Here is a 10333-nt window from a genome sequence, read left to right on the forward strand (position 1 = left end):
GCTAAACTTCCCCTAGGTGAAACACAGAATTGGCAACCCTGGTCAAAGCACATACAGGTACATCACGAACACAGTGGCTTTCCTCACATTCAGACATTAAACAGGACTTTTGTGACATACTGTTTAATTTACACACTTTAATACAGATTAGCTTATTCATTAACACCTATTAGGAATCAAAGCATATGAGTTTTATTAATACCCTCCACTTGTTCTTACATAAGAGTCTTTATTCACGGTTTCATTTAGTAACACATTTTCTTTGTTACTGAACTTCGGCCAAGCTTTTCTTCTTTAGCCCTGAGCTTTTTGATGGCTCTGTGGCTGACCATTACCACAACTTCACAGCAGCATTTAAACCGCAATTTACACCTCACACATTTTGTAGTGCATTTTGTAGCCAGTCCCAGGTGCAGTGTGTGTGATGACGAGCTATAGACTTTGTTGAACGTTGATTAAACGTTAATTTCAGCTGTGTTTTCTATGCTCCTGATGTACGTCCACTGAGCCCAATGAGTCCGAGTAGTTTTGAGTGTCAGAACAATTCTCTCCAAACCTCCCACTCACTACCCCCATTAAAAAAAAAAACAAAACAGAACAGCCTTAGTGACAGCATTGGAGTTATGAGACAAGGGATGAATCCAGATGAGAAAGCTGTAGTATACGTCCCCTGAATTCCAGTCTCCTTGGCTCAGTATTTTGAAACTGTGAAGGCTGGGGTTGGGGATGGGGTGTGTGTGTGTGTGTGTGTGTGTGTGTGTGTGTGAATCTGATAAGTGAATACAGTCCAACAAAGATCCACAATCCCCTGCTGTTCCTGCCACCTTGCAGTGGAAAACAGTCTTTCCTATTAAATTGCTGTGTTAACGTTTTAGAAAGACAGATGTATAGAAGCAAAGTTTTTTTTTTTTTTTTTTTTACCTCTCACTAGCAGGTAGTCATTACGCATGAGGAATGACTGCTCAGATGACTGAAGGTAAGGGACATAGCAATATTTCAATATTTCAGCTTCTTTAACAAGTGTCAGTGGCTGAATTGGCTTAAAGAACGTAATTCCCTTCATGCGCCATCTGGCAGATGTGATTATTACTTCTTAACAGAGAAATATTGTATTTTATTTTCCAGTGTGACAGCCATACTGGATTTCTGGATCATTGCAAGTGTAAAAATATTACAACCACAGTAACATCTCTCACAGTTGCCTAGGTAGTCATTTCTAGTAGCAAAAGTAGCAATTCTTTTGTTGCACAAACAATTAGACATGTAATATCATCTTATATTAGGATAAGTACATGCACACAAACACACATGCATGCCACTGACAAGCGTAACAATTCAAACCCCTGAGTTTCCCACTCAAGCTCATTTACTCATATTGATAATCTCATTCATCTGTATTTAAAATCCAGGCTAGCGTTGATTAGAGTATGCTTTAAACAAAAAGAACATTAACACAACAGGCTTGTCTGCAGCATTGGTAATGAATGTTGAAGGAGCAGCGCAGACTGAAGCACGCACTGACGTCTTTGCTCTATTGTTAGTGTAATGAACACCTGGTCATCAGTACAGTGCTAAATCAGTCACGGTACTGCTGCAACACGTCAGGACTGCAGAGCTGACATATTCAACACATCTACACCTGTTTCTTTGGGAAGACTGGTCGATTTAAAGCAATTTTTTTATTTGAGGAATGAGAAAATCTTTGTATGAAAAGGAGGCTTAGGAAAAGAACTCAATAAAATTATTATTATTATTATTATTATTATTATTATTAGTAGCAGTAGTAGTAGTATTAGAAGTATTGGTACAATAATTCTTTTCGTGTCCACGTGGGTTTCCTCTGGGTTTCTCCTCCTGTCTTCATGGGTTTCCTCCAGGTTCTACTACTAATAATACTACTACTAATACTAATCCAGAGTACTATTATTATTATTATTATTATCAGTAGTAGTTGTAGTGGCACAATAATTCTCCTTGTGTCCAAGTGGGTTTCCTCCGGGTGTTCCAGTTTCCTCCAAACTACTACTACTACTACTACTACTAATAATAATAATAATACTATGAAGAAGAAGAATATATCACATTTATACATTCACTGAGCACTTTATTAGGAGCACCTGTACACCTACTCATTCATGCTGAATATCTAATCAGCCAATCGTGTGGCAGCAGTGCAATGCATAAAGTCATGCAGATACGGGCCAGCAGCTATGGGTAATGTTCACATCAACCATCAGAATGGTGGGAAAATGTGATTTCAGTGATTTTGACCGTGGCATGAGTGATGGAGCTGGGTTGATTATTTCTATAACTGTTGATCTCCTGGGATTTTCAAGCACAACAGTCTCTAGAGTTTACTCAAAATGGTGCAATAAAGAAAAAACATCCAGTGAGCGGCAGTTCTGTGGACAGACATGCCTTGTTGATGAAAGAGGTAAACGGAGAATGGCCAGACTGGTTTGGGCAGACATAAAGGCTACCGTAACTCAGATAACCACTCTGTACAATTGTGAGAAGAAAAGCATCTCAGAATGCACAACATGTTGAACCTTGAGACGAATGGGCTACACATCAGGTTCCACTTCTGTCAGCCAAGAACAGAAAGCTGAGGCTGCAGTGGGCACAGACTCACCAAAACTGGACAGTTGAAGACGATTTACTCATCTTCTAATGGCTGCTTCCAGCATGATCATGCACCATGTCACAAAAGTCATCTCAAACTGGTTTCATGAACATAACAATGAGTTCAATGTTCTTCAGTGGCCTTCCCAGTCACCGTGTCTGAATCCAATAGAACACCTTTGAGATGTGGTAGAATGGGAGATTCACAGCATGAAACTGCACCTGAAAAATCTACAGGAATTGCGTGATGCAATCACGTCAACATGGACCAGAATCTCAAATCTCATTTTCCAACATCTTGTGGAATCCGTGTCTTGACGAATTGAGGCTGTTCTGAGAGCAAAGAGAGGCCCCACCCAGTATTAGCATAGTGTTCCTAACAAATTGTTCACTGAATATTTACTGTATAATGCTTTTATAAAAAATCAAGGACACTTTCAAATTACGAACTGGGTAGAAGAAATGACTTAGATTAGAAGGAATAAAGGTGAAAATCTTGGGATTACAGTAAATTTTAAAAAGGGTCTTAAAAAGGGAGAAGGAAGAACAATCATAGAGGTCCTTAGGGATGGCATGTCAAAGTCTGGTGGCACTGAAAGATCTATAAATTGCTGCATTTTCTGAGGGCTTGTGTTCCATTTCAGTTTCAAGTGCTCTATATAACACAGAAGGACCTTGGTTACTCTGCCTCCCTGGATTCTTAAATGTATCCTAAATGAGGCAGCCAAGGGCCCTCAGGGATGCAAACTCTCTACCTGTATGAATTCTTTGACGTGAGGTCAGTATCAAAGGAGTGATGCAACATTTGAAGAAGCTGTGAATTACCTTAAATCAATACTGGCCAAGGATTCTTAAGAGGTTTCTCTTAGTGTATACTGAGGAAATTTGATTAAATGCCGTAGATGTGCATTACCAATATCATTTCATGAAGGAGATGCTTGAAAAGTGATACTCTAAGGGACTTCTCCAAACTGTTAATGCTGCAGAACGGTTGTGTGTCAGGTTTGTGGGTTATTTACTCTGTGTGTGTGTGTGTGTGAGTGTACCTGACAAATGATAAAAGTTCTCCTGTGGAAAACCACAAAACTTAGTTCACTTTGTGTTGCTAATTATTAATTATTACACTTGTGCAACCTCCAACTTCTTACATCAAATGAAAGCACTAAGCCTATTAATGGTTTAATGCGGTCACTGTCTAGCGACACTGTCCCAAGACTCTACAGACTGTGCTCATCTACATATAGTGTATAAAGCAGTGAAAACAGATAAGAGTGTATCCAATGGGGGGTTTGGTTGAATTATTCATCATAATCCACACCCTAGCAATGGTTTCTTATAATGATGTGTAAATAGGGTGACAGAGGAAGACTGACAATAATTTATTTTGACAACCAGGTGGCAGTGAGAGAGTGCTATAATCTTCTCTGAAAATGATGACGTGCAGAGCAACAACAACAAAAACTCTTTAAAGTAGAAGTTATCTAAAACTTTATTATACAACAGTTATTTCTGGTCCACTAATTTGATTGGTCGAGCAGAGTACCAACAGTGCCTATATAAAAAATCATGCACATACAGGTCAAGAGCTTCAGTCAGATTCCTGTTCTTGGCTGACAGGAGTGGAACCCAATGTGGTCTTCTCAAGGTTCAATGTTTTCTGCATGCTGAGATGCTTTTCTGCTCACCACGGTTGTAAAGAGTGATTATTTGAGTTACTATATCCTTCCTGGAAGCTCGAACCAATCTGGCCATTTTCCTCTGATCTCTCTTATCAACAAGGTGTTTCCACCCACAGAACTGTCACTCACTCACTTTTTTTTTTTTGTTTTTTTTTTGTTTATTGTTTTTCACACAGTTCTGTGTAAACCCTAGAGACTGTTTGTGTGAAAATCCCAGGAGAGCAGCAGTTTCTGAAATACTCAAACCAGCCTTTCTGGTACCAACATCTGTACCACAATCAATGTCACTGAGATCACACTTTTCCTTAATTCTGATGTTTGATGTGAAGATTAACTGAAGCTCTTGACCTGTAACTGCGTTTTTTGCGTTGTGCTACCACATGATTAAATAAAATGCATGAATGTTCAGGTGTACAGATGTGTACAAAGTGGATGGTGAGTGTACAAATGAATGTGAGCTTGATAACCAGCTGGCTGACATGCTACAATGTGAGTGTGGCTCCTTTGGGATTTATTTCTGCTAGCAGAGCAAAAATAAATAGAACAATTTGTCCATATTGTGTCCGAAATGTCACTTATTCGATATCAATTTCTTGTTTATAACTGTTAGTCCAAAACTTTTATACATACACTATCTTGCGAAGTGTATGTGGACATAATATCAAGCACTATCATCAAGCACGTAGACATGCTATCTCCAAACAATGACAGTATCCTTCAAAGAATGGGTTTACTGAAGAGCTAGATCTGCCCCGGGCAACTGTAAGTGCTATTATTGTCAAATGGAAGCATCTAGGAGCAACATCAGCTCTGATACAAAGTGTTAGACCACGTTGCAACACTCTATATAGAGTTCCAAACTGCCTCTGGAAGAAACATCAGCACAAGAACTGTGCATCGGAAGCTTCATGAAATGGGTTTCCATGGCCGAGCATCTGCACAAAAGCCTAAGATCACTATGCACAAGGCCAAGCATTGGCTGGAGTGGTGTAAAGTGGTGTAAACTGCCACCACTGGACTCTTGGAACTCAGTATTAATGCCCACAATTTTGGAATGAGATGATCAACTGGCTCATACAGGTGTGATGGTCAGGTACCCACATACTTTTGTCCATATAGTGTATAATAATCAATCAGCCAATCATGTGGCAGCAGCGCAGTGCGTTAAAGCATGTAGATACAGGTCAAGAACTTTAGTTACTGTTCACATAAGGCATCAGAAAGGGGAAAAATGTGATCTCAGTGACTTTGACCCTGGTTGTTGGTGCCAAACAGCTGGTTTGAGAATTTCAGAAACTGCTGATCTCCTAGGATTTTCACACACAGCAGTCTCTAGAGTTTATGCAGAATGGTGTGAAAAACCAATGAAAGCAACAAAAAACATCCAGTGAGCAGCAGTTCTGTGGGTAGAAATACCTTATTAATGAGAGAAGTCAGAGGAGAATGGCCAGACACGTGCGAGCTGACAAGGAGGCTACAGTAACGCAAATACCCACTCTTTACCATTGTAGTGAGCTGAAAAGCATCTCAGAATGCAAAACACAACAAACCTTGAGGAGGATGCGCTACGAAGGTAGAAGACCACATCAGAATTGACTCCTGTCAGCCAAAACAGGAATCTGAGGCTATAGTGGGCACAGGCTTATTAAAACTGGACAGTTAAAGATTAGAAAAACATCAGGTAGTCTTTTTTCAATCATATTTTCCACTTGTAAATATAATAGTTAATGATAGTTACAGTACATGGACAGGAAAGGAAGTCTTCTCAGAGGTGCTTACTCCAATATTTTGTTCCTTACAGATAGATATAGAACATCCTCCTCAGGAAAAAAAAAGCTTTTAGCAAATACATTCAGCACAAACACTTACACAGTTCCCTGTGTAACCAGCCTTACACCTTCCTATTAAAATGAATCCTCTATATTCTAGAGCCTGGTAGGAGAAAACCACAGGGCCGCCAGATAAGTGCTGTTTAAAACTACCTGCCACGAAATTTTTTTTTTTAAATCAATATTTAAACTCAACTTCCATCCACTGTAACATTCATGTTTGCAAGGTTTCCCATCATTAATTCGCTTCAGACGTTCCCAAATCCCTTGCTTGGAGCATCGATCACATAGAGCAAGCCTCACTGACTGTCATGCATACGTGGTTGCACACTTTTCTGCTCTTTTTGACAGTGGATTGGCTACTGGTAATGTCTGATAATTGGAGATTTTCAGCCAGCATGCTGTGCAATGAATATGAAAGCATTCATTTCCCTTCTCTTATCAGCCTACTACAGATTATTTTAGTTTGGCTGCTATTCACCAGAGGGGAATGATTGTGTGTATAATTATTATATGTGTGCCAACCACAACAAATGAAGGTAATAGTGCGGCTAGATCCACCAAGGCTTTATTTCAGGCAAATGGTACAACAAATTCAATTATAAAATTTTTAAATAACTTTCATTCTTAATATAATAATCTCCATTCATCATTTGTTGTGTTGTATATAAAATCCGACTATATAAGTGCTTCTATGTGCTTCTATATTTTTTCCACACCCCAAAAAAAAAACCTATTCATTTTAAGCAAAAGGGGCAGCATGTAGTTATGATTCCGCAATGCTTGATTTATAGTTAGGTTTTTGGATTCAGCTCATTATTAGTATTATATTTTAGTAAGCTATTCAGATCCTTTTAGGCTATATTAGTTTCCACAACCTGCATGTGTACTGTATGTGTATGTGTGTGTAATTAATTAAGCAAATAGGTTAAATAAGCAATATCACACACAAGCAAGACTGTGGTTATACTGAATATCAGCATGGCTGTGATTCGGCCTTAGGCACGAGGTTGAAGGCTGAAAGCCGTAGCTAATCACAGACACGCCAGTATTCAGTATAACTGCACAATTATACTGTAACTGCACAATTATACAATTAAACTACACTCGCGCTCGCAATTATGCGGTTATACTGAATACTGGCGATATCGATTGTGCGATATTGCTTTTATACAACAGTTCTATAAACAGGAAATTAATATCATTAATATAAGTGACATTTTGGACACAATATGGCCAAATGTTCTGTTTATTTTTTTCTCTGCTAGAGGAAATAGATCCCGAAGAAGCCACACTCAATTTATAGCATGTCGGCTAACTGATTAGCTAGCTCACAATGATTTGTACGTTCCCGTGAAAGGTCTTTTGGGGAAATTGGTGGACTTCTTCCTTTTTATCGTCATCTGATGAGCTTTCATATTTTAAGTCAGAAGCTATATTCCTGAAAAGTATCATTTGCCATGTCTGCTGATTATGTCGCTAACACTACTGTAGTAACTGTTTCAAACTAGGAATTTTTACATGGTAAACACAGACGAGCGGAGTGGTACACACAGAGAAACATGTCTCTGACTGTGCCTATTGTACTGTTTTAGTAGTTATTGTGCTGTTTTAGTAGTTATTCTGCTGTTTGCACGTTTGCACATGCACTTTGTATAGAAATGTGTAGTCTCTTGTAGTTCTGTTGTTTGATGTAGCACCACTGTCCTGCAGGAACATTGTTTCGTTTCACTGTGTACTAACTAGCTGTATATGGTTGAAATGAAAATACTTGACTTGACTTGACATCCCGTTGTGGTTATATTAAATATAAGCACTCTTGGAACGCCTCTTGTCCAATCAAATTAGTGGACCGAAACTAACTGTTGTATAATATTAAATATCTATCAACAGCCTGACATTGAAACTCTTAGGACTGAGGAACACATTATATCACAAGGTCCCGGTGGTGTAATAAGAATGATGTGAGGCAAACTATTTCACAAACACACACACACACTCACTTACGCACATAAGCAGCTGTGTTTGTGGTTTCTAATTTCTTTTAAGTGTTTCAAGTCCATAATGTCCTACTGGGTTCATGTCGTGTTTCCTCTGAATAGCAAACATGCAAAACAGAAAGGCTTTTTATTTTTCCCTTTATTTTTCAAACCAAAAAACACTGAACTTACAGTTCTCTTGTCTGTCCTTAATTGTGTAATTTGTACTTGGGCAATGCATGCTTAGTCTGTCTACTTCTAGTTTCTGCTTCAAATGCATTTTGGTGAAAAAAAGGATGATTGAGTAAATAATCCACCTCATTCATGTTCATTACACCTGTGACTGTACTTCACATGCGACTTCTCAGTCACTGCTAATGACGTGTTACAGATGTGTCAGTGAAGCAGGATGAAAAAAAAAAAACAAACAGCCCAAATGGAGAGTAAATCTGGGGGCGGTTCACTCTGTGTAATCACCTGAAACAAAAGTTACTGCTAGATTAATGAAGCCTATCAGTGACTTTTGTTTCAGGTGATTACACAGGGGAAAGAAACCCCCCTAGATTTAATCTCCATTTGGTCTGTTTTTTTCCCCCATCCTGTTTTCAAAAGGTTTAATTTTTGGCATCTGTTGTTAACAGCAAATAATCTGATGTGGATGCCAAAAATTAAACCTTTGGAAAAAACATTCAAAACCTTTTGAACAAAACATTTCTAGCCTATTCATATCAGCATCTTACCCTACCTTCTTTGTAAGACTGATGTATTCAAACCAAGTCCTTGAGTTCCTCAAGTTTCAGTTGCTTGAAAATGTCTCTAGCAGATTGTCAGCAGAGAGATGAAAAGCTGTTAATGAGTGGAACAGTGTCCCTATCGTGTTGTCTTCATTATCACTTGAACATGTGTGAGCTGACTGAGATTGTCTAAGGATTAAATCAGTCTTGAACAGAGTGCACTATGCACCATGAAGAATAGGACCAAAGTTCCCCCTAAGCAGTAGCTAATCTTTGCTCAGCTTCTCCACCTACATTTATTTCCAAGGTTGAGCTTGCAATAGGTCAATACAGGGAATTTCCTCTTAGGCAGCACAGGCATCATGCTGTCTTAACAGCAAACTGCCACATCATAAGGGTGGCATTCATGTATTTTGTATGTAATGAATCAGTTATTCTTCAGTAGGCTATTCTCTTCAGGGCTGAACCATTATTTAGTGGTCTACTTGGATATCCTGTAATTGAGCTTCACATATCTGACATAACTGCTACTATGCAGCATTTGATCAAAAGAGGCAAGAGTGTCTGAGGAAATTAATTATGTATACTCTTTCTTCAAAAGATCTCATGAGAAAAAAATCAGCCACCAAAAGAACCACTTCTGCCTGAAAGGGAATACTGCCATCTAGTGGTTTGCAGTAAAGTTCTGATAAAGGAGGTACCAGAATCTTTGGTACTGTATGTGTCCAAAATGCTGCCCTGAGCCCTGCAGCCTTACCACTGATTTAATTTTCAACCCAATACCAAATAATACCAAGAATAGTATCCTGATACTGATGCAGAAAGTTTTAACAATTTTCTTGTGTAATAGAGTAAATTTATCATTTGTACAATGAGAATTTGCAAACATGGATATTAAAAATGTTGCAATTTGCACACACCCACCCAGACACACACGGCATAGAGGGCATTAGTCAGAGAAGCAACTAAGGTGCCAAGAGCAACACTCAACATGAAGCTCCCACCACCATGCTTCACTTTGGAGATGGTGTTTTTACAGTGATTAACTGTTTTGGGTTTACTAATTGTAGCGAAATATTTGGTTTCCACTTTGTGCCAAGGCCAAAAAGTTACATCTCATCAGACCAGAGAGCCATGTTCCACATGTTTTTTGAGTCTTCAACATGCCTTTTGGCACACTTTTGCACAAACAGGATTTCATATGACTTGCCACTCTTTCATAAAGCCCACCTTTGTGAAGTGAATATGCCCTGTAAACAGCTTCTCCCCTCTGACCAGTGACCTTCTCTCCAGTGGATGTTCAAAGTGTGGGATAATTTTGGGATATTTGGGATGTTTTTGATAGCTCATTGCTCGTCCTGACACTGTTTGTTTAGGTAAACACACTCACCATCCATTTATAAGGAACACCTGGTACAACTGCAAAAAACTCAAAAACAATTGAGTGAGTGATAGTTCTCTGGGTGGAAATGCTTTATTGATAAGAGAGG

The sequence above is a fragment of the Pangasianodon hypophthalmus genome, chromosome 14 (genome assembly GCF_027358585.1).
Source record: "Pangasianodon hypophthalmus isolate fPanHyp1 chromosome 14, fPanHyp1.pri, whole genome shotgun sequence".
In the NCBI taxonomy this organism is placed as follows: domain Eukaryota; kingdom Metazoa; phylum Chordata; class Actinopteri; order Siluriformes; family Pangasiidae; genus Pangasianodon; species Pangasianodon hypophthalmus.